Consider the following 7,865-nt stretch of genomic DNA (forward strand, 5'->3'; position numbering starts at 1 on the left):
ATGTTTCAAAAGAATAAGTAACTCCTCTTAATCTAGAAAGATATTAGGGCTCGAAAGCTAGAATACATAAGCTTTCTTTTGCACTAAAAGGTCAATTTTAGTACTCGGGACCCTAAACTACTCAGGGGGTCTCAAGTAAATTCAAATGGGGGCTAGATGGGGAGAAATATGGAGAAAATTTCTAGTACTCTTGCCTCTATTTACTGGACGTTTTAGATCTCAATTATTTAATACACACATCAATTAAATAGTGATAAGGAGCACTATATTGAGTACTCCATACTCCGGGAATAATCAAAGATCTTGTACAAGAACAGCAAGTCAATATGTTGCAGTTTTGTTGAAATTTAATCTAAGATTTGCTACTTTATTAAGTTATCACTCCATATTTCTTTGATTCATGCAGTATGTAAATAGTATACTGTCTTCATGGCTTTCGTCCATCTTTTCAAGATTTTTCTATATAATTGAAAAACAAAAACTTGTATCTCAATTTAAAAAAGTTAAACAAGGCTTGCCTCGGCCAACTTCTTCGGTTCTCTTGCAGCCAATAACTCGTAATCATGCAAAGTGTTTAAAGAGATTGAAGTTTGGATATAAGGTTTGATCGACTAATGTATGCAATGGCTTGGGCGCAAAGCTTTCCTAATAGAACAATACCTTCCATCGAAGCCAAGTACTTTTGCGTTGTGTAATCACCAGCTAAATAAAATCCTTTTATAGGAGATCTTTGTAAGGGACGACAAGGTTCAAAACCAGGTGCAGTTTTATAGATAGACCTAGAGGAGAGAAGCTCCGTCTGAATTTAATGAATGGGAAGTGCTGAACATGATAGTATGATGAGCAAGATTTTAGTTTATTTTTACTCTTGAATATTGTCCAATGTTATGCAAACCTCCATACAAAATTACCATAGTGCACGTTCAGCATGCTTTAGTAGACAAGATTCGACAAGATAATGAATGAGAGTTTAGTTTCTTTTTCCTCTTTAGTACTGTCTAGTTATGTCCACTTGTATCCGTTCATCCTGACCAAAATTTATTATTGTAACTGATGTCCAATACAACAAAAAATCTGTCTTATGAAACAACAAAACAGAGAAAATGAAAAGAAGAAGAATTATTTTTCATTGAATCACAAGATATATAGTTATACAAGTATTTTCCCATAATTGTGCTAATATATTCTAGGCAATCAAATTATAAGAGGAATGTAATAATGCTACAGTTAATACATCATATATTGGTCCCATGAATGTTGGGATATTATTGACTTTCCTAACACTTCCCTTCAAGTTGGAGAGTGAATATTAAGAACTCCCAACTTACGTATCATCATTGAGAATGCTTCCTTTTCCAATGGCTTGGTAAAAACATCTGCAAGTTGATTAGCAGAAGAAACATATTTGGTTACCACCGAACCATCTTGTATTTTGTCAAGAATAAAATGACAATCCATCTCTATATGTCTGGTTCTTTCATGAAAAACAGGATTGGCTGCTATGTGGAAGACTGCTTTGTTGTCGTAATACAATAATGCTGACTTTTGATGTAACATTCTCAAGTCTTTTAGCAATGAGCGTAACCAAGATAATTCACAACATGTACTTGCCATGGCTCTGTATACAGCTTCTGCTGAGGATAGAGATACAATTTGCTGTCTCTTTCTTTGCCAGGAGATAAGAGAGGATCCCAAAAAGACACAATAAGCCGTGGTGGATTTATGAGAAGTTGGACAACTTGCCCAATCCGAATCACAAAAGGATCGTAAAGACAAATCATTCTGAGAAAGGAAAAACAAACCTTGTCCTGGTTTATTTTTTAAATAACGCAACACACTTCCATGTGTGGTTTGCATGGTGCATGCATGAATCTGCTTAGAACATGTACTAAGTAAGTGATATCTGGCCGGGAAATTGTCAGATAAATTAGGTGTCCAACAAGTCGCCTATATTGAGATGGATTTCCAAGCAACTCACCTTCATCTGAGAACTTTATGTTTTGTTCCACTGGAAAGTCTACGGGTTTAGCTCCCAAAAATCTACTATCCTATAGAATTTCCAAAGTGCATTTTCTTTGTGAGATGGAAATACCTTTCTTTGAATGAGAGACTTCAATGCCCAGAAAATATTTCAAATCACCTAAATCTTTAATCCGAAAATGATTATGCAGAAATTGCTTAAGAGTAGATATGGCAGTGAGATTATTACCCATAATAAAAATATCATCAACATATATTAATAAGGCTATAAATGATTTTCCCTTTCGACATGTGAACAATGAATAATCGGCCTTCGATTGAACAAATCTAGCAGCATGGATAGATGTAGAGAACTTGGCAAACCATTGATGAGAGGCTTGTTTTAAGCCATATAATGATTTGTTGAGGTGACACACTAAGTTCTCCCTCTTTCGCTGAAAACCAAGAGGTGGAGACATTTAAATTTCTTCATGGAGATCACCATGAAGAAAAGCATTATGGACATCAAGTTGGTGAAGAGACCAATTCTGGGAAGCTGCTAAAGCCAATAAACAACGGACAGTAATCATTTTAGCAGTGGGAAAAAAGGTGTCATGATAATTGATATTTTCAAGTTGTGTGTAACCTTTGGCAACCAGACGAGCTTTGTAACGCTCAAGAGTACCATCTGAGTTGCGTTTTATCTTATAGACCCAACGACAATTAATAGACTTCTTGCCAGACGGAAGAAAGTAAGAGACCAAGTGTGTTGGCTTCCAAAGCAGCCAATTCAGATTGCATTGCTTCTTGCTAGTGGGGATGAGAAGCTGCTTCAGCATATGAGGTAGGCTCAATATCTTGACTAGCGGTAGCAATAAAAGAGCGATGCTGTGGTGAGTAACGATGATAAGAGAGAAAATTACAAAGAGGATACCATGTACCTTCTGGTAGACCAGATAACGAAAGCGACAATGATTTGGGAGACATCAGTTGGTTGCAAACAAAATCACGCAAAGCCGCTGAAGGAGCATGAGATCTTTGAGAACAATGCAAGGCTCATGCAGATAGAGGACTATTAGGAGTGGGAGGAATAGGATCTGAAGTAGGGGCTGATGGTGGTGATTGTGTTGTTGGTTGAGCATGTAAAATGGAATTTGTAGAGGTAGCATCCGAGACAACAACAGGAATGACATATGCTTGATTTTTGGTAGTGGATGAAATAGACTTATAGGGAAAAATATTCTCATGAAAGACAATGTCATGACTGTTAAACACCTGATGAGCATCAAGGTCATAAAGTTTGTAAGCTTTCTGGCCAATTGGATAACCAAGAAAAATACATCTTCTGGCACGAGGAGCAAATTTATGAGAAACATGCACATCGGTAGCATATGCAAGGCAGCCGAAAACCTTAAGATGAGAATAAGAAGGAATTTTGCCATAAAGGTGTTCGAAAGGATTTTGACGAGAAAGAATTGGTGAAGGCAAAGATTAATGATATGGACAACAATGGAAACACATTCTACCCAAAAAAGTAAAGGAAGATGGGCTTGAAATCGAAGGGCTCGTGATGATTCAAGAATATGTCTATGTTTGCGCTCGACAACCCCATTTTGTTGAGGGGTATAGATGCAAGAATGTTAATAATTATTGCCTTTTTGTTTGAAAAAAATCCTGCATAGAAAAAAATTCCCCTCCATTGTCAACCCGAATGTTGGCTATAAGAGTACTGAATTGCGTTTGGACAAAAGAAAAAAATTAGCAAGTAAATGTTGTGTTTCACTTTTATGATGCATGAAAAAAACCCATGTAAATCAAGAATAGTCGTCTACAATAGTTAAAAAATATTTAGCACCAGAGAGAGAGGGAACCTTTAGGGACCCCAAAATGGATTAGTTCAAAAGGTTTAATTGACGAAATTGAACTAGTAGAAAAAGGAAGTCGAGTTTGTTTTGCAAGTGCGCAGACATTGCAATTATTATTGAACTGGAAAGGGAAATTTAACAAATTTTTGGCCATAAAATTTAATCTAGAGAAAGATAAATGCCACAATTGACAATGCCATAAATGTGTGGAAGAGGTGACTGGAGAACATGATGAATGAATAGTAATGGCTGCCGCAGATTGTAGTTTATGTTTTGGTTTCTCTGCTGCCATTGCAACCAAGTAATATAGCCCATCTCGTTGTTTACCCAAACCAATCGTAGTCTTCGTCATCAAGTCCTGCAAAATACACCAGTAAGGGAAGAAAGTTACTGAACAATTGAGGTCTCTCGTAATTCGACTTACAGACATCAGATCAACTTTACACGATGGCACACCAATCACATTTTTTAAACAAAAAAATGAATTCAAAGGTAAGTTTCCAATAGATATGATTGGAGCCTGTTCTCCACTTGGCATAACAATTGGTGGCAAAGAAGTATTCTCTATATTATTGACAAGTAAAGTTGGAGATGAAGTAATGTTGTCCGTTGCACCACTATCGATGATCAATTGAGATTGAGATTGTGACAAACCTGAGGAAGTATTAGTAGTATTTGCTTTAGGATTGACAGATTGTGGTGTCCCTTTACCATTCATAATGGATAGTATTTGCTGAATTCGTAAATCAGGGAGCCCATTCATCATTGATTAAATTTGCTGCATCATTGGACCATCTTTGACACTGTTAACAGAAGACTGATGGATGCTGTTGTGCTTAGAATGATTGGACCTGGTTGATACATGTTTTGAGTGTCCTAGTGGATATCTATTCAACTTCCAACATTTTTCTCGTTCATGATTGTCTTGATTGCAGTAAGAGCAATGCAAAGATTTACGATTAGATGAGTAGGATCAAGAAGAACTTTGTTTATGTCGAACAGCCAGAGCCACTGGTTCATCCCTTCTAATGACCATAGCCGAGGCCTCAGTTGTCTCAAGTGTAGCACCTAAGTTGCGCTATTTCTCTTCCTGTGTAATGGAAGAGTAAGCTTGGGCAACATTAGGTAATGGATTCATCAAAAGAATCTGTCCTCGAATAGCACTTAAGACTCATTGAGTCCCATAAGAAATTGCATCAATCTGCGTCTCTTACTGTCTGCACCACAAGAGCAAATAGTGTCATTATATGAGCCTAGTTCATCCCACAAATTTTTAAGCTTTGTGTAGTAGGCAGCAACAGTCATCTGGTCTTGAGAAAGACAAGCAATATCCCTCTCAATCTGAAAAATATGAGAAGCATTGATTTGAGAAAAATGACCTTGAAGATCTTTCCATACCTCCTGGGCAGTATTTGAAAAAATAACACTCTCTGCAATATCTGGTGCGAGGAAATTAAGAATCCATGATAGCACCATTCGTCGCATCTTTTCCACGATGCATACTGTGCTGGATTGGCTATGGCTGATGACACTTTAGTTGTTCCATCTACAAAACCTAACTTGGATTTGGTGTTCAAAGAGATGACCATGGCTCTCTTCCAGGTTGAATAATTATCCCCATTGAGGGGTTTGGAAACAAGAACCATTCCAGGATGATTGGAGTGGTGGATTGAATAGGAATTTACGATATCTTGCCAGCCTTCATTCAAAGGCTGCTCATTTGCCATGTTCAGGGATTAAAAAATAAATAAAGAAGGAAGAAAGCTAGGGTATCGTTCCCTGCTCTGATAACATGAAAAGAAGAAGAATTATTTTTCATTGAATCAGAAGATATATATTTATACAAGTATTTTCCCATAATTGTGCTGATCTATTCTAGGCAATCAAAGTATAACAGGAATGTAATAATCCTACAATTAATACATCATATATTGGTCCCATGAATGTTGGGATATTATTGAATTTCCTAACAGAAAAAGTTTTCATGTAGAGAGTTGAATGCCGTCAGTCATCATCAGCTAGTGTATGACCATATTTACATGAAATATAAAGATCTTATCATAACCAGTAAAAGGCTAAAGCAGGAGATTGCTACCGTAAATATCAATTCATATCTAACCTTGGAGTTTTAACAACATGGTACTTCATTATTTTTGCTTTGGTCTGATCAGAAGAAATTTCATCAGGAAAGAGTTATTTAAGTTCTTTCATCGTGGCATCAATAATTTCTCTGTCACTACGAGAGATCCATTTTTCTGCAGGTGTGAAGCAATTTTAACAAAATCCGAGTAGGAACAAAGACGACATATATTTCTCCATCACGAGATCATATATAAAATAGAAACCACTCAAATTGTGTGAAGCACTTTTAAAAACATTTGCATAACACAACCGCGGCATGACAAAAATATATTCTTGAATGAATTTCTATGGCAATTACAAAAATAATGCAAGCTTATCTTTCCTCCTGTTGACAGTAATAATAAAGATCAAGCTAGTATAAAAATCGTAAAAAATGCGATAATATGCTCTTGGTACCTTACAAGTTATAGACATGTCAGCATACACACTAAGAAGTGAACTCCTGCATTAAAAGGAAAAAAGTAAAAAAGGTTAATATCAGAATTAGGCAGATAAGTATTAAACTACTAGAAGAAAATAATTCAACTTGGATATGATGAAATGTTTTCTTGTAGCCTACAATATATACCACAAAGAGCATAAATATTAGTAAATAAATAAGAATTTGTCGGATGGTTGATAATTATCGTCTATACATGTGACTGTAAACATGATTTTAGCTTCTTTTTTTCCCGTTATAATGTCTAATGCTATACATTTGTCCCTACTAAACATACCATAAGTTTATTAGTTCTTGTCATTAAATTCTCACAGAAAATGATATTGGATAAGTACAAAATATGTAGGTAACTACAGAATCGAGGGTGGTTATCCTAAAAGCTATTAATTTGAGATAAATCTAATAAGATTGAACACAGAATGATTTGCAACTCACAAACAACACTTGTGTAAAAATTATTTAAAAAAAAAAAAGAATCGGTAGGTTTAAAATCAGTGGAACATGAAAAGTCGTGTGTACACACTATGCTAGATCTAAGTAAAATTGAAATAATAATATACTTTAGTAGAACTAAATGTTTATGAAAATGACCTGCTGAAGAGTAGATGATCATACATGTTTTTCAGTTTTCTGTCAAACCTGCAATTAAAATGGAACCTTCAAAATCAAACGAATAAAAGAAATCCAAATATCAAGGGAGGGGGCAAATTAATCCTAGCTTGCATGAGATAATGACTATAATTTTATGAGTATATTCTACATTACTCAATTAGATCATTCTATGTAGAGAAAATAACCGTCAAATAAAATAAAAAAAGATCCAGAGCACGTGAACAGTACTCTTATACAAATTCAAAGATATGTAAACTGATCATTTGAAGAACCAAAGTAAAAAATACAACACAGTAATTTTCGTATTGATTAGATATAGCATGTTAGAGATGTTACAACCATAAAACTCAGTTGTGTTGGGTTCTAAAAAGAAGATTGAATTATCAAGCCAAATAATAGTCAATATGAGAACTGTGTAGATAGCACCCAACGATGTACTGAGCAAAGTTCATAACTTGGTCTTGCTTCTTCAGTCACATGGTGTACATAATTACTGAAGGATATCAACAACGATGTAGGAGAGAAGAGCCTATTAAGGTCTCGTCCACCAATACAACTCTACATATTTGCTTTCTCATCTAGTCTTTAACGGTTATACCATCTTGAGCATCCACATAAGATTGTCCACCAATTATTGCTGGCAAGAGTCCAATAGCAAACTTGACTTTCTCTGCCCAAGTCAGCATTTCACTGTTCTTCAGGATTGCCCATATTTCTGCCAATTAAAACTAATCACGAAGGAAAAATAGAGTAGAAAAATGTGTTGTACATTTCATGAATCGATAGCTGCTAGCCCTTGCATACCACCTACAGACCCCTTATGCAAGGTATAGATGAAAACCCATAGT

At 35.6% G+C, this 7,865-nt stretch overlaps 1 pseudogene; it reads right to left on the reverse strand.

The window, feature by feature from the left end:
* Positions 1-503: 503 nt before the first annotated feature.
* Positions 504-7,862, reverse strand: LOC111386358 (annotated as a pseudogene).
* Between the last annotated feature and the right edge of the window lie 3 nt (positions 7,863-7,865).

The sequence above is a fragment of the Olea europaea genome, unplaced genomic scaffold, assembly GCF_002742605.1.
Source record: "Olea europaea var. sylvestris unplaced genomic scaffold, O_europaea_v1 scaffold3524, whole genome shotgun sequence".
Classification (NCBI taxonomy): Eukaryota; Viridiplantae; Streptophyta; class Magnoliopsida; order Lamiales; family Oleaceae; genus Olea; species Olea europaea.